Below are 22,946 nucleotides of genomic sequence, written 5' to 3'. Positions count from 1 at the left end.
TTAAATAATAAAATAAAAGCGAAAAACAAAATAGATCCAACATGTCATTTTCAACGGTAAGTTGTTGTATAATTTAATAATAATATAATTTGAAATGGAAGACTGATTTTTCGGTTATGTCCGAGGGAAACGGCATGCCTAAAAACCAGATTGATTTTTAAACTCCTTGTAGAATTCGGGATTTTTTGAAATTATATTGTTCTCCATTGCATTCCAACTTTCCAAAAATGGCTTAGCAGGTGGCTTAAACTTGTGGAAATCGAAAGATATCTAGAATAGTTGTAATATATGTCACTGTGAAGCATTATTCTATCAATGATTTTATGCCTTACGAATTCACCATTATAGGCACTAGACATTGGACAACCCGGATAAAAAATTACAATGTCTTATATGGTTTAATTCATTGAGATATCATTCTTTGTATTGTAAACATTATAATCTATTGTATTTGTTTTGTAGATTTTTATCAATATGAAAAATTCTTTATTGTAATTACAACAAAAGTACAATACATTTGAATGTAACTAATACATTTTATGATATTTTTAATGTTTTCTTCTGTTTTGTTTGGTGAATCCATAATAGAACCAAACATTAAAATAATTCTTATTCGTTAATCAGAAAACCATTTTTTAAGATAAAAAAAATGATTTTTAAGAAATGTGTTAGCATTATAGAACAACAATTGAAAACAATAAAATTACAATAGATTCCATTATAGTTAAAATTGGAGTTGTTTTTTTTTATATTTTTATACGAATGAATATATTATCTCTATATATTGCAACTAGTCTATTAACTGAAATGATAAATCATTCTTTTTTATTTTTTGTAGGTATTTTTTTATTCGAGTTTTGCATGGTTTCTTTTGAGAGTGTATACTAAAGCACCAAACTTGACAGCTTTTGTTAAACTGAAACATAAACAAAACTATTTAAAGCATTTTACATATATGTAAGAAGTGTACCTTCGTTGCGGTAGGATTTGGTTGACCAAAGACCACTGCCCTGTGTAATAATGGTGAGTATGCATTAGATTTGTTATAATAATAATAATGAATGGCGTACAGGTGAAAATTTATATTAATGCTTCCGAAAATTGATTTCCACCGATGAACTTGTGTGAAGCGATTCGTATGCAAAACTTTTGCTTGTTTGTTTTCAGAGATTCAAGAATGAACGAATAGCAGTTGCTGTTCGACGCCGGTATCCAAAACGATGTCAACATCGTACGATGGGTTCCAGACGAGGACGACATTCTGACTCAGGGAACGAACTATGGCGTCGTTAACCAGTTTCTTCCAGCTGCAGGTAACTAACATTTCACTTTCAGCAATCCGTTTCTTGAAAAATAAGAATTAATTTACCCCTTTCACAGATTTCATTGGTAGAGCCCAACTGTAATCATCAAGAAGTTTTCGACAAATAAACTTCCATTCAAATGTTTCAATCGAAACGGACAGTACCCAACATGGTGAGAATTGTGATTATTTAGGCTTATAATAATTAATTGCTCACTACGAATTCATATTTCAGATTTTTGACAAGACATCGTCGATTATGAAGATTAAGTTGTGTCCGAGAGCTTCGGTGTTTTTTCTTAGATCATTCGAAATAGATTTTCATTTAATTCTAATTAGGTTTTGATTTAATTTATTTTAAAAATTGATATATAATTACGTTTTATAATCTAGTAAACGGAATTCAAAATAATAATATTTTTAAATTCAAAAAAATATTCATCAAATATTGAATTAATTTCTCTTATTAATTACTTTATTATTGAAAATTAGGTACCAAACTAGAATGTGACACTATAATTGTAATTTTTGATAATAGGAATTATCGTTGTGTATCTCACAATATAAATGTGTAAAACATCAGTTTATATAATATTTCTTTCTTATATTGAAACCAACACTTTGTAACTTTATAGACTTTACTTTCAATATCGAAATACCTGTCTGTAAAATTACAAAGTAGTGGCATTGGATGGAATAATAATAACTCGTCTCATGATTAAAAAACAAAATAAATGTTAATGTATGTCTATTGTAATACAATAAAGAAAAATACGAAAAACATTAGAAATACATAATGTTTTATTGTTTTGGCCGTGAAAATCATCCCATAGATAAACATTAAAATGAATTGTTTTGCTCTCAAATTTGTATGAAAAAATTTCGAAAATTTTATTGTAAAGATACATAACAACCCCTATTTTCTTTTGTAAAAGTCCCATTTACCATAGTTTATATGGTGCAAAACCATAACTTCTGATGTGATTTATTTGTAAAAATTACCGTATAATTAATGGTAGCTCTTACGTAATCAATGGTGTTGTAACAATAAATTTAATGATATTTTTATGATATTTTTTATCCGGGAACCTTTCGCGAACGTGTAGAAGTATTCCTCGGAGCGGTATTTCTTTCGTAATTCAAACGTGATGTCCCACAAATTCATTGCATGAGATTTTGCCTGCGGACTTGGAACAATGAAACGGAGTTGGCCTTCCTGTTTAGAAGAGTGTAATGAATTAAATGAAGCAATCTACCTTTCATTAATTTAAATGAAGCAATAAGAAACCTTACTGCCTCTATAAGATCGATTATCGAGAGGTTCTCCAGCTTGGTGTCATGAACTACTTCTTTGGGCTTATTCTACGAGTAGAGTGACGTGAGGTGAGTCGTTTTTACCTATTCTCACGTGAGGTGACCATCATTCTAAAAATCGCAATTAAATTCAATTCTGTAATGAAAATACACAAATGTAAATTTGACAGTTTATTATAATACAATACATCCTTATCAAAAAACTTCCCGAGAGCTCTTTATCCTTTTTGGTTAATTTATTTAACAAATGTTTTCACTTGGAATATTTCCCAGATAAATGGAAAAATGCCAAAGTTGTTCGAATTTTAAATCCTGACAAAAGTCCAGCAGAATCTATCAGCAAAGCTATCGCCCAATCATTTTGCTTTATTCAGTAAGCAAACGTTTTCGGATGATCGACGGCAACCTCGATTGAATTCCGGTGGTACGAAATTACGCTGCTGACGGGGTATGAAAATTCGTGCCATTTGCGACAGCATGTTGGCCGTGTCTAGGAACAGAAGTGACCATTCAGAAAAGCCATTACATTAGCTGATTTGTATATGATCCTTGCGATGTTGGTCCATTTTACCAGGGATGACAATATAGGAAATTAGGGACAGTAGATAGATGTCAGCGTCGTCCTCTTTTGCCAGCTGATCCTCGACCCCTTCGGCGTAGTCCTCTTCTTTGCATGCCATTGCGCGTTTCTCCTCCTTTGTCAATGATTTTGAGTACTTCATCCGTGGTTTCCTTCTAGAGGCAAGCGGTGCCTAGGGTTTCGTTACATTTGGCTAATGAATGCAAAAGTTCGGCTTGGACGTCTGCCTCGGGTTCAAAATCTAAGGCTTTCAGGAGTTCAGGGCAAATGTAAAGCCACATGCCTTCCAAATAGGTGTTTTTTTAATCTTAGAGCAGGGCAACGATTCGGCAGCTGCTGTGCGAACCCCGTCATTGAAATAGACGCACCACTTCTTCGGCATAGTTCGCGAATCCGTCCTTTAGCTCATGTGCATAGCATACCAACATCTCACAGGCTGAGGCTTTATCCTTCCAAGCCAGCCGTGCCGGATGAGGATAACTCAAGCAATTCTTGATCAGTCTTCAAGCAATTGTTGACCAGTGCTGCACCTGCATGAGCCTGTACGCTTGGATTCCACACGTCGTTCAACAAGCTCAGGAGCCCTGGAATGACTTGCTCGTGAAACTTTTTCTTGAAGATTGGGTCGAAATCCGTAGCCATCTAGTCGTTCAACAAGCTCAGGAGCCCTGGAATGACTTGCTCGTGAAACTTTTTCTTGAAGATTGGGTCGAAATTCGTAGCCAATCGCCATTACACACTGCGTAACGAACTTTCGGGTGAGGATCCATAACGAACTTTCGCACTGCATGTTGGGAGCGCTGGCACACTGGAACAAAAACTGTAGGAACTCCGGCCACTGGTTATTGCCGTTGGCGTCCATTAAGTTTCGCACAACTTCGGGCACTTCCTCACAGATTTTGCGACGCAGGCTGGGACTTTCGTTCTGTTTCAGCGTCAGCAGAACCTGCTGCTTTAGTTGTTTCTCCGATTCCGGGGGCAGCGGGTTCTAGAAGTCCTGGAACTCAGCGGAGAATAATCGTCTCAACAGGACGGTTGCCATCATCCGAACTTCTTCGGTAGCATTTGCGGATTTTAGATCGCTCCCAGCAGATGTGTCTCTTTGCCTTCGCATGGTAGGCTGTTAAAGGTTTCCTCGGCTTGGGTTCGCACTTCGTTGTCGGTCGAGAGCAGGGAATTTAGCAGCTGGTGAAACTGAGCCTGATCCGCAGCTAAAACAAAAGAGAACCACAACAACAAAAAATCATTAATCAATAAGCACATTTTGTATATTATTTACAATCACCGTTAGTTCACGATACGTACTTTGAATAGTGAAACCGATTCGCGTTCCGAGAGTAATCAGTTTTTGCTGCTGCGCAATTTCTTGCCCTGTTGGGATGAAGCTGAAAATGGCAGCTCCTTCTTGTTCCAGTGGCATCTTTTAGTTCGGAGGTCTTACCCGCAATAAATATTGTCTATCCGGAATAAATTTATACCGCTTTTTATACCGAAGTTGGATTTTTCTCCAGATAAAGGCGACTTTTCCAACTTCGGAAGTAGTGCGGTGGATTCGCCTAAAGATGCGCTAAACAACGCATCAATTAGTTTGACAAAAAAAAAATTCGGAAGAAAGTTCGGTTCGGAAGTCCCGACTTCCGAATTCTAACTTGGTGCTACGCCGACAATATACTGAGTGTACGTAAATATACATTTTTAAAATTAAATCTCGCCATCAGGCTCACCACACTGAGCAAAAAATTCTAAAAGCTAGAAATTATATAAATAAAAGATTCATCCCGCCGAACCATTCTAATTTTTTTAATTTTTTTAATCTTTTGAATGATTTAAAAAATGATTCGAGTGTCTTCCCCCCTGGTAACCCCTGTGTATTCAATTGACAGCAGCAGCCGCATTCATTCGATTGACTTTTGGTGCATATCATGTCACTTCGGAAACTTGCCGCAAACCAATTTTTTAGCGACATATACCATAATAGGAACAAACATCAATTCAACATCAATACATATTAAGTTGGTGATAAGTAATATGTTTTCTCTGTAATTTTCCATTTTTCCGACCACCAGTCATTCGAATGACCCATCATTCAATTGAATTTTCAATTGACAGGAGGTACTGATCAAGTGAGATGGCGTGGAAAACGACAGGGGCAAAAAATGGCTGACTATATTTACTACCTATTCAGCGTTCAAATGAATGCAATGAAATTTATCAGCACTGGTTGATACACAAAGATCCCACTTTGAAACTTGTAGGGGCAGGAGGGGCAAAGTGCCTTAGCTAAGCAAAGACTGCATTAATGTCTTAGCTATAAAGATTGTAATGGGTGTTTTACCTTATGTAAAATTCTCGGGTACTTATTCAAAAGGACGTATGTGATTTTGTAAACAAAGATTCAAACGTCGATTAGTCCAATCTGATAGCACTGCCACGCAAACCATCACCATAGACAAGTAGGAGAAGCCTTCCCAAGTAACACTTAAGGTTGTATCCGAGTTTTATAGCGTTCTTCAAAACCAAATCTCAAAACCTTCCATGCAGTCCTCGCAGTTTCCACAACCTCCTGTAGATTTCTATAAAACCATGTTACAGCCAGTTGGCCCAGTTTTATTGCAATCATTAAAACCTAATATGCGTTCCAGTTCAGAACCAACGGTTTTATAATATACTTCAAGTCTCACATAAAACATGCAACATAAAACCTCCTCTAGACTTGGTGGTTTTGAGAACCACTATATAACCATGATACAACCACTTCATGACTATGATACAACAACAAATAAGCCGATAATGAAACAGTTGTCAACTCTCAAGTTGATTATTTGTTTATTGTTTGTACTCGAAAAAAATATTCTTTTCTTCCTGCAATACATGGATTACATGTCAACAACAAAAATAAAAGAATTATTATCAGCCAGTTCAATAAATGTTCATATCTGGCTTTGAGTGTTCTATGCATGTTTGAAGGCATGCCAGGGATTTTTCATGGTGAAACCATGATAAATAATCAGTATTTTAACAATGCGCTTCGTTAATTTGTTATTATTTAGAATTTTTCAAGTTAAATAATTGCCTTAGTTAATTACTTTAAAAATAATTTCAATGAATAACCACTTTGGTTGATCAAAAAATCAAAGCATTGTTCCTAAAACTTATTAGAATGTCCAATTTTAAAATTGGTGAAACAGAAATTTGCATGATATTTCGATTATGAAATTCATTATTTTTTTCATATCGGCGACATTTTTTCGAATAAAACTTTGATTGCATAAAAAATGCCTCTATATAACCATCACTCCTGAACTGGCCCTATCTGGGCATTTCAAACACCTAGAGATTTTATCTTGGCCTTTTTCAAGACCATGTTACGACTAGCAAGTTTTACCTTGGTCAAACCTAAAGCTTGGTAGTTTTATATATAATGACAACATGACAATGTAGACAGATATAAAAAAATCATAAACAAACTTTTTCTGCCCTCGGCATCGAATGCAAGTACTTTTAAAAATAAGTATTTCAATTAAAAAGCATATAGTGGCAATTGTTAAATGGTATATTTTGTACCTTAAAAGTGTTTTACTCGTGTTAAATTGGCAAAGCATGTATGGATTAAATACATATTTTTTATACCCCTCATGAGCAAATGCTGTTTGAACAGTTTTTTCAACGACTTAAATATATAAGGGAACTGCTCCTGGATTTCAACTCATGGCTCCGATGTTCATCCCATTGAAAGCAGAGCAATGGAAAGGTATTTGATTTGTGATTTTTTTCAGCAGGAGTTCGCATGTTGACAAAAAAAAAGCGAAGAAATTGGTGCCGTATTTCTTTACTTCCCGATAAGATGAATGTAATTTCAGTGTGTGAGATGGAGATCGGAACAGTTCCCCTACATAATTCACGACATAGAAAAACTGCTAATTTTTTTTCATTTTCGACTGAAAGCGAAATGAAAAAAAACTTCCGTGGGTCAAACAATTTGTGCTGAAAATTTAGTTTCTATCCATAGTAGTAGTTTCAAGCTTCGTATTCCTATGCAGGTCTTCTTCAGGAGTAAAGGTTATATGTGGGTTTTATACAGGACTCTACGAAGCTTGGCAGCTTTTATAAGTCTTGATCAAAACCAACATATAACTTAACTGCTGGCTTTATGTCAGTTCCATTTTTTAGTTCCGAGGAGGAACACATGAGCATTATAAAACCTAAAGAGCTGTGGTTTTATATTGGAATTCAAAACGTAGTTCTCAAGTACTCTTGCGGATCTAATTAAATGACAACTGAATAAAACCAAAATAAAACTTTAAGCATTTCTACATGCCGTAATAAAACCTCTATAAAACTAGCATAAATCTTCAAAGCATGGAGATTGTTACTTGGGTTTGGCTACCTGTTGGTGGTGTTGGTTTGCGTGGGAGTGCCATCAGATTGGACTAATCGACGTTTGAATCTTTGTTTACAAAATCACATACGTCCTTTTGAATAAGTACCCGAGAATTAAACAATATAGCTAACTGATGCCATCTAAAAATTGTAGAAAATCTCAATCATATTGATAATATTCACATTTCAAAAAAGTGGTGATATTTCGCTGCCGGAAAACTCATTAGGCAAAACGCCTTCTATACTATCGACAGACATATGATTTTCGCACAATGATTTTCGTATCACGCTGTACGCGTACAGTAACAAGATGACACACATCTTTTCTTTCCAACCGTTGTATCTTTTTGACAGATTGTTTTGAAACTGTTTCTACCGCTTTCCAAAACTATATTTTTCCGCAAAATGTATAGAAATCATAAACTGTTACTATAGTTTTTATGAATATTACATAATATTTACCCATATTTTTTGAATCAATTGTGAATTCGCGTCAGCAGTCATGAAAACGTAATAGTTTTACAATTCTTCGTATGGTATTTTAGCAGAAATATGCGAGTTCTTGTAAATATTCTGCAGGGCAATTATTTCTGCTTACGTTAGTCACTCTATTTTATGAATTGGGGTGATTTCAGTGCAAACGGCACTGATCGTTTAATTCATTTGGACATTGTGAAGGATAAAGCCATTACCGTTCAATTTGATCATAGATCCAATTTCAAATTTGTCCAAAACAACGGTAAAAAACATTCGTCCCATCTAAAAGAGTAGATGCTGACTAATGGCATGCCAGGGGATCCTTGCACAAAATGTTCGAAATCACACGATACAGAACTATTATGCAAAAGGGATGGTAGATCTTCCCGGAAACAACCTAAGTACTGGCAAAATCAATAGGAAGACATCTTCAGAGCGTAATTGTAGCAAATAATGGGCTTACGAATATTTTTTTTGCCAATGTTGTGAAAAGTATCATCGGGAATTGCAGAAAAACAATTTTTACTCAGTCAACTTGCAAATGTTTGTTTTTATTTCATATGTCAAACGGCGTATTTGACATTTCAAACAACAAATTATGTTATGTTTCGTACAATACAACGGTCGAAGGGCAGGGTACAGAAATCAACATTTGTGTTGGCTTGAAATCTCTAGTTAGCCTTGCGAACTATTTCTATCTGATCTAGGATGTTTTCGGGTGGGAAACATTCTCGACACCCTGGGCATAGTGTATCCATTGTATTTGCCACACAAGATATATACTAATGCAATGGCAGGCATTGAAAGCTCTTAATTAATAACTAAAGAAAAGCTAATAGATTACTAAGTTAAAAAGCAGGCCAAGTTCCAGTTGGAATGTAGTGCTGTGGAAAAAGCTTGTTATGCACTTACGAGATTGACTGATTCACCAAAACCAATTGCTGTTAGTAAGTTTTCAATAGTAAATAATCATACATAAAGAAGCTTTTTGTTTTCGCAATATATTTCTGCCACACATGGATTGAATCCAAAAGAGAATGAAAAGTTCTCTCACTTATCATCTCTGTGTACAATTACGATATGTAGCATACCGTGAGAGACTTTTTTCGCAAGCTGTCATGATAAAAAAATGATTCGGGAGGCTATACCCCATAATGAATTTCTTTTAAAAAGCTTCAAACGTAGCGGGAACTGGCCCTGATGATGCATTTCGACTTGCTTTACACAGCTGTGTGAAAAAATATGGTCCCCATCGCAAAATGAGCAAGATATCGTTACTTCTCGGTGGGGGCAGCCTATCTGATTTTGTATTTTCGCACTTGAATACAAGTTTGATAAACTTGCTATCATGGCTTGTAATAATTCGAAACAGTTTTTGTCTCTCTTTTGTCGTTGTTTAATATCTAATGAGAGTGATTTCCGCAAACCCTGCTGCCACAGAAAGATATCCTTCTTTCGAACTTACATGAACATGAGACTGAGCATGAGGACCGTGCATTTCGTAGTTGATACTCCGTGATTGACCAGAGCGAGCAATCGCAATTGCATAAGGAACCAATGGATGGCGGGCATGGGATTTGTTTTCCAACCTCAATGTGCACAGTCCGAGAGCGATTTCATATGGTCAATCACGGCGCCGACCACGTCCTTACGGTCTATCGGGGATGGGATGGAATTGATGATGCCCACTGCAAGCCGAGAACACTTGCCACAAGTTCACGCGGAATTTAATTGGAGTTTAGAGATTAGGTTCTCTGGCAGAGATTCGTCTTGGTTAACGGGTTGCCAATGCGATTTGAATGAAAGAATGGTGTATTTAAATGCCGAAACAAGCTTTTTCGTTAATTTCCAATTCTAACACGCGTGCGGTAATGTCTGCCGTTTTTTTACACTTTTCTACGCAGGCAAATGTTAAAAAACGGCAGCCATTACCGTACGCGAAATGCTGGATTGACTCCAAACAGCAATAACAATAGAAATTATGCACAATTGGCTGCAAAAAATTAAGAGAATGTCAAAAGCGTAAAACTTTCCTTTTTCTCTGTATCTTTTAACTTTCCACACTCAGATATAGTAAAGCACCGAAAAGTATAGAGAAGTGAGATAAACTACGAAACTTGGCCAAAAAATCAGTTTTTCGCATCGTTATGCCCTCTGCCATTCAGAAGGTCGATTTCTTAAAATTTTCCCTCGCATGGTGGCCGGTAGGTATAGAGTATATAAGTTAAACACGATACTCCTCAATCGAACTTAAACGACAAATCAGCAATACCCGGACAACCGATAGAAGTCAGTGCTACAGCGGAGTCAGCAACATCGAAGTGGAACGGACGCAATACGACACCCAACATCAGCAATATCCACCTGGACTACGTGACCACCGGAGGACCATCGTTGCTAGGCGTCAAGTCAGCAGTTTTAGGTACGAAGGCAGGGCACTTAGGCTTTGTATAGTATTCAATAAATCATTCCAGTTTCGACAGCGAAAGCGTGTAGCTCAGTTTATAAATTTTTAAAAACTGAAATCCTCAGATTAGAAACTTAATTGGCGCAGTCGGCGCGGATAGTGAGAAAACTTGTACCGCAATCGAGCACCCGCGAGTGAACATCGTGGATTAGTGTCAAGTTCAGTGTCCGCAGAACCTTTAATCCAAAAACCAAAAGTGATCTTTAAAAATTTTAGAAGAAATAAATTAGTGATCTCTAAGAACTCTACAAGTGCTAACCGATCGACAACTGGAATCCAGAACTCATCTTAGAACACGAGCGAACATCGTGCAATCAAGGGTAAGTCTGTATTTTTATATTTTTTTTTATATATCTTTAAGAAGTGAATATTTTTAATAATTGAACAGATTCAGCAAGTGACTAAAAAATTTTATTACCAAGAAATAAGTGAAAAAGTGAATAATTTTTATTAAAATGGATCAACACCAAATTAATATTCTTCAACAACAATTAGAGGAAAGGGATGAAATCATCCAACAATTAAGATTAGAAGCACAAGGTGCTGCCCATGCATTACATGCAGCACAATTGGCCGGGCAAGCAAACGCAGCTGCGGCACCCGCGGCCATAATTCAAGCAACTGAACAATCACAACCAATTTTCAAAGCATTACAAACGCCACAAACTATTAGGGACCTCCCACCTTTTGACGGGAGTCCTGTGAAACTTCACTCTTTCCTGAGATCTATCGAAAATCTCATGCCATTAGTAAATTCTGTGCGCAATACCGCGATGCACATAATTTGGATTCAGGCGATTCGTTCAAAAATTATCGGTGATGCCGATAATGTGTTAGAGTTGTACGGGACTAGGCTAGAATGGAATGAAATAAAAACTAATCTAATTACACACTACAGCGATCGTAGGGATGAGGTGACGCTTACAAAAGATCTTACAGGGCTAGTGCAAACCAATACTGTGGAAGAATTTTACACAAAAATCTCGCACATTCTTTCGTTATTAGTTAACCTACTGAATCTCAATGAGACAAATCCACAGATAAAATCTTCTAAAAACACTCTTTATCAACAAATGGGACTAAAAGTTTTCTTAGGTGGACTAAAGGACCCTCTTGGACCCATTATTAGGGCTCAAACACCCCCAACTTTAAAAGACGCACTTAGACTATGTTTAGAAGAAGCTAATTACCACTATGCAAGAAATCCAAACAAACAGATACCGCCTCCAATACCAATCAAACCAGTCCAACGTCCTATCCAAATGCATCCAATGCAACATCGCGTACCATTCCCACGACTTCCATATAAGCCATTCACGCCAATGCAAAGATCCACAGATAAAATCTTCTAATCCCCAACATACAAACCGAATTCATTTAATCCTAATCCATTCAACAACCAATTCAGAAAACACCCAAATCCTCCTCAGTTCAACTTCCCCAGACAGCAATATTCAAATCCGCATCCATTTAACCTGCCCCAACAACAACGTCCCATCCAAAATGTGTTTGCTCCACGATTTACACCTCAACCAAAACAAGTCCCGATGGAAGTCGATCACTCCATCAGGTCCAGTAAATTAAATTATATGAACAGACCCAACTATCATATAGAGCACGATACATACAGCTACGACGACTATTACAATAATTATTACTACTATCCTGAGTCAGAGTTTTACGACTATTATCAACCCGCAGAATGCAATTCAAACGAGCACGCCGTCGAAACAGTAGAAGCATCTACTGTCGAGACACCTGAACCGACAGCAGAAAATGATCCCGAACCAAAACAAAGTGAACCAACTCATGTCGATGATTTAAATTTTCAGCAGGCCGGCGGTCCATCGAGTCAGACATAAATAATTTCATTCCATACATCACCATTTTAACAAACAAAGGTGAACTCAAATTTTTAATCGACTCTGGAAGTAATCGTAACTATATTTCTAAAAAACACGTAAATTTACAAAATTGCAAGTATACAACTCCTACTACTGAGAGAAATGTAAGAGGCACACATACAGGTAATCAATTTGTAGAACTGAACCCTTTCATTACCATTCCTGATATTAAAAAGCAATTATTTCTCGTTTTCGATTTCCACCCATTTTCTGATGGCCTTATAGGCTATGAATCCCTTAAAAATCTCAAAGCAAATTTTATTACTGGTAGCAACGACTTACAATTTCCTCGAGGAAAGATTAAAATGAAATGTAAGTACCCTGATACAATATCGCTACATCTGAATGCTCACGAAACAAAATTCATCAAGATTCCTATAGCAGTAAAAGGGGATTTTTTATTAGAGGATGATTTGGAAATCAACTCGCACGTTATAATTCACTCTGGATTATACTCAGCAGAAGACTCATGTTATAATGCCTATTATGAATCATTCTTCCGAAGCCTGTAGTGTCACAATTAACAACGATATCCTTAAACCCGAAATTAATAATTTTGAAGCCATTACGTTAGAGTCAAACAAATGCAACACTAACCTGAAAAAATATTTATACGATCAACTTAGGACAGAGCATCTTAATGATGATGAGAAAAAGAAACTACTTAAGTTAGTTTCTCAACACGAAAATATTTTTTTCATGGAAGGCTCGAAACTTTCTTTCACGAGCGCAATAAAACATAATATTAAAACAAAGGACGAAGCTCCAATTCATGCTAAGTCCTATAGGTACCCATTTTGTCACCGAGAAGAAGTTCAGAGACAAATCGCAAAACTGCTCGATCAGGAGATCATTCGTCATTCGGACTTCCGGACTTGGACTTCCCCGGTATGGATAGTACCAAAAAAGTTAGATGCCTCTGGCAAACAGAAATAACGGCTAGTAATAGACTACCGCAAGTTAAATGAAAAAAACGGTAGATGATCGATATCCGATACCGAACATCACCGATATCCTTGACAAATTAGGAAGGAGTATGTATTTCTCCACGCTAGATCTCGCATCTGGGTTTCACCAGGTCGAGGTAAAAGAAAAGGACATCCCGAAAACAGCGTTCAGTGTCGAAAATGGACACTACGAATTTTTGAGGATGCCCTTCGGGCTAAAGAACGCGCCATCAACATTTCAACGTGTGATGGACAATGTTCTTCGCGAACACATAGGTGTCATCTGCCTGGTGTATATGGATGACATCATTGTCTTTTCCACAAGCCTCACAGAGCAAATTGATAATTTAGCAAAGATTTTCAAGACCCTTAAAAAACACAATCTTAAAGTGCAGTTGGACAAGAGCGAGTTCTTACAGAAAGAAGTTGCTTTCTTAGGCCACATAGTCACACCGGATGGTGTCAAACCGAATCCGGACAAAATCAAAGTCATAGAAAAATGGCCATTGCCTTCGAATGAAAAGTAATTGCGCGGTTTCCTAGGAATTCTAGGATACTATCGCAAATTCATCAGAGACCTTGCAAAAATTGCAAAGCCTCTAACTAATGCTCTAAGAAAGGGTGAAAGCATTTCTCACTCGGAAGAGTTTGTTAGCGCTTTCGAACACTGTAAAACAATACTATCAGGAAGTAATATTTTACAGTATCCCGACTTTTTTAAGCAATTCATCTTGACTACAGATGCCAGCAATTTTGCATTTGGCGCTGTGCTCTCTCAAGGGACTATCGGAAACGATAAGCCAATAGCTTTCGCCTCCCGAACCCTTAACAAATCTGAAGAAAAATACTCGGCTATAGAGAAGGAGCTCTTAGCCGTCGTTTGGGCTTGCAAATATTTTCGTCCGTACCTGTACGGAAGAAAATTCACTTTATACACAGATCATAAGCCACTCACTTATGGTCTTAACTTAAAAGACACCAATAATAGGCTTGTCCATTGGCGTCTTTCACTGAGTGAATTCGACTACGAAATACGCTACCGTCCAGGTAAGCAAAACGTAGTAGCTGATAGTCTCTCAAGGATTCGAAATGACCTCAACAATAATGAAAGCTCATCATCTGATATGACTGTTCATTCAGCCGATACGGATGATTCCGAGTTTATAAAATGCACAGAACAACCGTTAAATGCCTTCAGCAAACAAATAATTTTGAAAATAGGATCCACTGAACCTGAACATTACGAAGAAATATTTCCAAGAGTCTACCGAAGAACAACAACAAGACTAAACTTTGGGGTACCAAGTGGTTTTGAAGAGACAAGAATCGCAATACTTGGTGGATCTTTTGAAATCTGTGCTAGATAAGATTTACAAAAATCTAAATACGTTGGACTTACACTGCCAACTACATACATTATTTCTACCTACGCCTACGCCTACATAATTCATTGCTACATGAAAATTGATATTTCGCCTAATGGCCGTCTAAGCCACCCATTTACCACCCATCGAATTAATGAAGCAAAACAGAAACACTTAACGCGGAGTTTTCCCCTGGCGGCGATGAATCCACAACTTTCATTCCAGCATCGATGTATTTATTGTTTTAAATTTATTTGTACAATGTAGCCTAGTGAAGAATTGTAATTTTATTTATTTAAACTTTTATTTGCCGAAAAGCTCAAAGAAGTGAACTTGTCTCAGTATGGTAATTGAATGCTGCCACAATTTTTGGAGAACATTTGGGATGGTTTTATTAGTACCTACTTTATATGCGCCATTCGCGATCGTACACTCAAGCTCATTATTGATTTGTACAATGCCGTTTCCTGTGGTCTATGCGTCTATGCTATTCTTGTTTTTCGAGCTGAGATAAATTTGTTGGAATGAGCTGCAGAATAAATGAATAGTAAGCTCTATGCTTCATTCATTTGTTTCATTAGATAATTACGCATGTTCTTGTCAGTCGCAGATTAGCAACTGAGAATTGTAAACTCCTTGTCCTCCTGATGAGATATGGATCTCCAATTTTCTTCATGCAGCTGGTCTCCTGTGGGGTGGGACTTCACAAAGACTGTTTCCAAGCGGTTGAACTTTTAAATGTGCATTTCATTATAAATACAGAAAACTCCAGAGGATATCTGTTTCGCAAAGTATCTGTGCATCGGCCTCAACGCTTACCATGCCCCCTCAGGGACAATTTTCCGATTAACCGTTAAGCAGACACAAAGCATGCTTTCATCTGATCCATCCAAAGCACTCGATAAATCCATCAAAAGTGAAAAGCGAGAGTCTTTCGGTGCGTTCGTCAGAACGATGGATGGCACCATGGATTTCCAGATGGACAAAAATCGTGTACGAAAGTTTGAACTTGTTCCATTCATAGGTCCAATCTACTATAATAGTTGATACAAGTCTTAAAGAGAAGAAGAACGTGGAAGAACTGCTAAGTCATAAGCATCCGTCTGACAGAAGCAGCAAGTAGCTTTATGTAGTTTGACCAATAAATAAACCGTAAGACTCAAAAGTTTTGAAATATGTAGTGTACGATTGCTGAAAGTAGATTGAATGTTTCTCAAACAATTATTGACTTTTTTAAGTCAGTTAATCCGAGAAACCGCTTTATCTAATTCATAATTATTGAAATGGTTACAAAATAAGTCACTTAAATTTTCAAAACAGTCCATTACTATTAAAAACTAAAATCTACATTTGCATTCTACAACATCTTTTGTTTTCTGGGCGACTTCACGTTTTCAGCCTTAACTGGTTAGCAAATCTAGATGCACCCTCATCAAACTCGTAAATCCTAAATACATCGTTCAAGCGCGAAGCCATAAACCTCATTGGATCATGCTGACTATAACGACTACGAGATGCGAGATATAGGAAATTTCTGCATCGTAGAGGTCGTTCTGGAACAAAAATGTTATAATTGAGAAGTATAACCGTTTCAACTCTTTCCTGCCCATGGTGTCTGTGCAGCATCACCAAACCCGAGCAAAGCTTGAGAGCAAATCGATAACTCGTTTTGATGTTGTGAAATCGCCGACTATGATTATTTAATTTATCCTTTTAGTCGTTTTAATGGTTAAAATAACAAAACGTATAGCAGAAAAATCTCACTGTGACATCAAATCGAAAACTATTCCTGCTGTCGGTGAGAGCAAATCGAAAACTAATTTTGATATTGGTTTCCTATAACAAAATAAGTACACCCGGTTCTTTTTTACATTAAAGAATATCAACCGTGTAAAAAATATTGGGTGTACACAGTTTGATGTCATATCATACAATTTAGAAATCTACAGCAAAATGAGATCAAAATATGTTATCAATCATGATGATTAATTTTAGAAAACAAATTATGATTTCAATTTGAAATGAAAAATAGGGAGCGGGACCATTTGGGCAACACCCCCTATTCCCGTTCGCAACGTTAATAACTCGACCGCGTTCCTACCAAATGGCTTGATTGTTAGTACATCACTAGATATCGACAGAAACTAACCATGTACTAAAAAACAAGTCATTCGGTTGTAATGCGCTTGAGTAATGAACGTTGCTGACGGGAATAGGGGGTGCTGCCCAAATGGTTCTCTACCCTATGTTTTCTATATGCTTTCATTATGTTTTCAGACTTTGCTCGGGAATTTTGCACCTTCTAACCTTCATCGAATTGTTTCAACAACAAAATGCAATATTTTGTATATTATGGTGCATATGGTTCCATTAGACTGCAAATATAATCAATTTTGGGTACGAATTGTAAAACTAACAATCAATCAACTATTGATTTTCAATCAAAAATTATTTTTTTCGTTTTCCACTAATTTTTGCTAGGGGGAATGACGGCTTTGGCAGGTTTTGTTCTATTATTGGCAGGGGATTTTTTTATGACTGACTAGGCTTAAATTTGGCCTAAACATTCTTTGCATATCAAAGAATATTGTGGCCAAATTTCATAAAATTTGGTCGACAAAAACCCCCTGCCAATAATAGAACAAAACCTGCCAAGGCCGTCATTTCCCCTATGTCAAATAACTTTTATTTTAGCATTTTTTCTCAAAGATGATTCCTTCTTGTTGAAATCTTTGAAACAGTCGTATGAGGGAAAGGGTTAAGCTTTTGAAATCTAACTGTTATAAAAATGAATCTAGAACAGTTGCTGGGAAAACGAATTGTGTTTATATAAGCCATTTTACGAGACAGTATACTGCAGCAGTGGCGTAGCCACGGTGGTGGTTTTGGGCATAAACCCCTCCCCAGACACAAAATTTTTAGAAGAATTTTTTTTTCGAGAAAAAAAAATGTTTGGAAACCCCCCCAGAACAATTTTCTGGCTACGCCACTGTACTGCAGTATTGACCGAGACTCCACCATCAATTGAGTGGACGGCTCGGCATTTTGTATTGGTAAATTTGCATGGAAACCATCATCCTTTCGTCATCATCATCATCATTTCGTTTCATTTTCGAAAGTGTTCCGTATAAGAAGTAAATATTAGTGTTAGGTCTCCTGTCATTTCACCAGTTTCGTGAATTAGCTTATTTTGTAGTAATATTATGCATCTCGAGATAAAATAGAATACTGCGGCTTCCTGCTGGTTACTTCTCAGGTAATCGCAACGGTCACTAAACACAACAGAGTCAATGAAAATCGCACCCACCATATGCACTTGCCATGATAAACACTCTCCACGTACTCAGTGACTCCGGTTGCCTCTCACCAATACAATCGAACACTGCTGTCATTTCGCGAAAAGCACGTGGTTTTGTTTGAGCGGGAAAATTCTGCCTATCTTTTAACACGGCCGCTATCTTGACGTTTACCTTCGCAGTCGAGCCTGCGAGTGTAAGACCGCCGCAGCATTCTAGAAAAAGATAAGCGCGACAATAAGCCATTTTATGAGACAGATTCGAACAGCTGATCGAAATTTTGAGTGGACGGCTCGGTCTTTGTTTTGGTAAATTTGCATGTAAACCATCATCATTTCATCATAATCATCATCATTTCATTTCATTTTCGCAAATGTTCCTTGTAAAATGTAAATATTAGTATTTGGTCTCCTGTCATTTGAGTTTTCTATAAAATGGCTTATAGGACAATCGACGATAGTATTGTATTGTATACAAATGCACACCGCATTTTTCTTTGCGGGTGCACTATTGTTTATTCGTATCGCTTACCATTTCTTTATTCGTATCGCTCCGTACCATGTTGAATAGAAAGCTCACAATTACATCTATAACCGGCCACGTTTGGTTTGCCTCTTCAGCTAAGTGCCAATAGGAAAAAAAGACTATTTTTGTCAGGGATCGCGGTATAGTGTCTATTAAAAATCTACCATCTATTTACACCATGCTGGTAAGTACTAAAACATTTAAAGATATTGCATTTTTGTTCTTAGGACAACTATGAGTTCAAAGCTGAGTATCGGCTTTTGATGGCGCCTGAGTATGCTGCTACGGCTCCAAGCAAGGAAAACAACAAAACGGCCTGCTAATTATCCAGCAGGAAATTCTCAACGGGAAAATTCCGATGTTGATCATTAATATTATGAATCGGTTGTTTTGGCACTGTCAGATATCTAAAGTGGCCTACCGAAAGACGTTTTATTTCCAAGATTGGTTCTGGTTCTGGATGCAAAAAGGGCATTGGTTGGTTCGACGCATGAAAGGAAGTGTCAATGGGATAGTTGAAAACGGCGCTCCGTCAGACATGTCAACATCAAATCATCTCCGATCTCGAAGTTTTACCATATGTGAAAATCTGCCCTTTGTGACAGGGGACATCTTTTCAGTGTAAACTGTGCCCCGCCTTGGTAAAAACGGTGAATATTTTATATGACGAACCATCGCTTGTCAGAACCCAAACTTGTCCATCAATTACTGGCGGATCTTACGAGGCATACAATAATAATGGAAATTGACGAGGGTTCTGTCGCAGCGATTGAGTTACTGCGATGCAAAATATTCTACAATTCCAAAGTATTGGCCCATTCCCATTAGTGGCCTCAAATAAATATCGAAACAGAATAATTGATCACCATGATATCACAAATGTGAAGCTATTGACAATGATGGTTTGAATATGAATTACTGAATTTAAATAAATGATAATGCATTATGACAATAATATCATTGGATATTTGGAACTTTTTATTATCCGATTCTTTATACATACACATATGTAAAATCTTATCACTCGCCAAGGTTTCAAGCAATCCCTTATATCGGGCATTTTGTCTAGATATTAAGCTCTAAATTATTTCAAATAGTATGGGTTTCACGAAACTTCAACACGAAAAATCGTTATCTTTAAAACACATGTAAAGCTGCGCTATAGAAAAGCTTTTTTTTAATATTTTCTATTATTTAGTGATATTACGCAATAATTTTACCAGTAATTGCTGTGTAACGATTTTATAATTTGGAAGGCAATTAAAATACAAATCACAAATCTCCCATATGGAGGAAAACGTGCCGCAAAGTGCAAAGTGCTCTCCAGTATGGAAAACACAGACGAAGTCCTACGTCAAAAAATAGTTAAAGCGAAGAATTGCGGTCATTTGAATATTTTTGTTGAAGGTTCGTTGCGCGAGACTTTAATGAAAACTCTATGGATTTTTGGGAGAAGAAAGCGCTACGCTTAGTTCGTTAACAAAGATGGTAAAAACTCGTCGCAGTGAATACTTCGCGAAGAAAGTCTGCCTGGAATCGGAACCAGTGATACTTTAGCTGACAGGGATGATGTGGATTACTCCTTCGCGCGCGCATGGGTCCTCTCCTTTACAATTCTCACGCCAGAGACCTTGATGAATGTCTCATGCCGAATTGCTAGTAAATACAGCTTGCCGTTCATTGCATTCGTCTCTGGGCAGTCGACCTGCAAGATACTCTGGACAGTTTGTTAACTTAGGTTTTGAAGCTAGGTATTGAATTCAATTTGGGCATAGGCCGGAAAGTTTCGGCTTCAACTGATTTATCTAGCACTAACAGCATGTCTTGTGAATATTTGGCACAGAAACGAATCAACTTCATGAATAAAAACGGAATACTTACTTGATACTTGATACTTGATGGGCTACAGCTCTTCGATGAACCTACGCTGAATGGAGTATCCTTCTCCACTGGACTCGATCCTGGGCCAATCGCTTCCAGTCGCCCTGAACATTTTCACCATCCAGCACTACTTCGCTACCACCACCACTAATGAACCCACGTTGATTGCCAGCGACCATGTACTTCGTTTTGCTGGCATTGATCGTGAGTCCAACCCTCGCTGTCTCCCTCTTAAAAGGCGCAAAAGCCTCTTCCACGGGGCGGCGATCAATTCCGATAATATCGATATCGTCCGCAAATCCCAGGAGCATATGCGATTTTGTGATAATGGTACCGCTTCTTTGCACACCAGCTCTCCTAATCGCTCCCTCGAGCGCTATATTGAACAGTAGATTCGAGAGTGCATCACCCTGCTTTAATCCATCTAAGGTAACAAATGACGTCGATATTTCATCCGCAACCCTTACACTTGATTTCGACCCGTCCAACGTTATACGAATCAGCCGTATCAGTTTCGCCGGAAAACCATGTTCAAGCATAATTTGCCATAATTCATTCCGTTTCACTGAGTCGTACGCTGCCTTGAAATCAATAAACAGATGATGTGTCTGCAAGTTGTACTCCCGGAATTTATCAAGGATTTGTCTCAGGGTAAACATTTGATCCGTCGTTGATCGGCCCTCACGAAAACCTGCTTGGTATTCGCCGACGAAGGACTCTTAAAGCGGTCTCAATCTGTTGAACAGAATACGGGACATAATTTTGTACGCCGAATTAAGGAGGGTTATTCCTCGGTAATTGGCGCACTCCAGTCTGTGCCCTTTTTTAAAGAGAGGGCAAATGAGGCCGTCCAACCAGCTAGCAGGCATTTCCTCGTCTTCCCATATTTTCGACATAATATGGTGCAGAACTTCTTAAAGCTGCTCACTGCCATGTTTGAGAAGTTCAGCCGGGAGCTGGTCCTTCCCCGCAGCCTTATTGTTTTTCAGCTCTTTGAAAACTTTTTTAACCTCATCTAGTGTTGGTGACTCCACAGCTTGTCCATCGTCGCTAATATTTATTCTGTTCACCGATGCACCGTCACTTCCTCCATTCAACAAAGTCTCGAAGTGTTGCTTCCACCTGGCAGCCACTTCAGTTTTATCTGTCAGCAAATTCCCTTGTTGGTCGTTGCACATGACGGGAGATGGCGCTGTCTTTCTCCGCGCGCCATTGACAGACTCATAAAACCTCCGCATATCGTTCTGCTCCATTTTTTCCTGCGCCTCACTAATAACTTTTTCTTCGTACTCTTTTTTCTTCCTGCGGTGGGTTCGTTTTTCGGCTGTTCTTGCTTCCTTGTACCGATCTCTATTCGATCGGGTACCTGACACCAACATCCGGCTTCTGGCAACGTTCTTCTCGTCTGTCACTCTCTGACACTCCACATCGAACCAACGCGTCCTGGGTCGCCTCTGTGCAGTGCCTACCACTTCTCGTGCTGTTGTGCTCACCGCTCCATGGATCGACTCCCGTAGATCGTTGATGTTGTCGCTAACGTTGATTGCACTTATCCGTTCGTCGAGCTTCTGGCGGTATTCAGCCGATACTCCTTCCGCCGACAATCGCTGGATATTGTAACGCATCGTTCGCTGTGATCTTTCGTTCGATACAGTTGACAACCGTGATCGAATTTTACTGACAACGAGGTAGTGATCAGAGTCAATGTTCGGACCTCTGAATGTTCGCACATCGATAACATTCGAGAAATGGCGCCCATCCACCAGAACATGGTCTATCTGGTTGCAAGTTTCGCCATTTGGGTGTCTCTAGGTGTGCTTTCGGATGTTCTTTCGTGCAAAGTAGGTGCTACTGATGGCCATCCCTCTGGCAGCAGCAAAATTTACTAGCCGTAGGCCGTTGTCATTGGTAGCGGAGTGAAGGCTCTCCCTACCGATTATGGGACGGAAAAAGCCCTCTCTACCGACCTGAGCGTTGGCGTCTCCGATAACAAAAAATATCAAAGAATATTGTGGCCAAATTTTATAAAATTTGGTCGACAAAAACCCCCCTGCCAATAATAGAACAAAACCTGCCAAAGCCTTCTTTCCCCCCTATGTCAAATAACTTTTGTTCTAGCATTTTTCTCAAAGATGATTCCTTCCTATTGAAATCTTTGAAAATAGTCGTGGGCGGGAAAGGGTTAAGCTTTTGAAATCTAACTGTTATAAAAATGAATCTAGAACAGTTGCTGGGAAAACGAATTGTGTTTATATAAGCCATTTTACGAGACAGTATACTGCAGTATTGACCGAGACTCCACCATCAATTGAGTGGACGGCTCGGCATTTTGTGTTTGTAAATTTGCATGGAAACCATCATCCTTTCGCCATCATCATCATCATCATTTCGTTTCATTTTCGCAAGTGTTTCGTATAAAAAGTAAATATTAGTGTTAGGTCTCCTGTCATTTCACCAGTTTCGTGAATTAGCTTATTTTGTAGTAATATTATGCATCTCGAGATAAAA

The 22,946-nt window shown here is 38.0% G+C and overlaps 1 long non-coding RNA gene across 1 annotated transcript; it reads left to right on the top strand.

The window, feature by feature from the left end:
- Nucleotides 1–865: 865 nt before the first annotated feature.
- Nucleotides 866–1,838, top strand: LOC134221054 (uncharacterized). The gene is made up of 4 exons (XR_009982183.1): nucleotides 866–1,023; nucleotides 1,168–1,313; nucleotides 1,381–1,476; nucleotides 1,539–1,838. It is a non-coding gene; the product is annotated as an uncharacterized LOC134221054 (long non-coding RNA).
- Nucleotides 1,839–22,946: the final 21,108 nt, after the last annotated feature.

The sequence above is a fragment of the Armigeres subalbatus genome, chromosome 3 (assembly GCF_024139115.2).
Source record: "Armigeres subalbatus isolate Guangzhou_Male chromosome 3, GZ_Asu_2, whole genome shotgun sequence".
NCBI classification, from domain to species: Eukaryota; Metazoa; Arthropoda; class Insecta; order Diptera; family Culicidae; genus Armigeres; species Armigeres subalbatus.
This window is presented reverse-complemented; position numbering and strand designations above follow the sequence as displayed.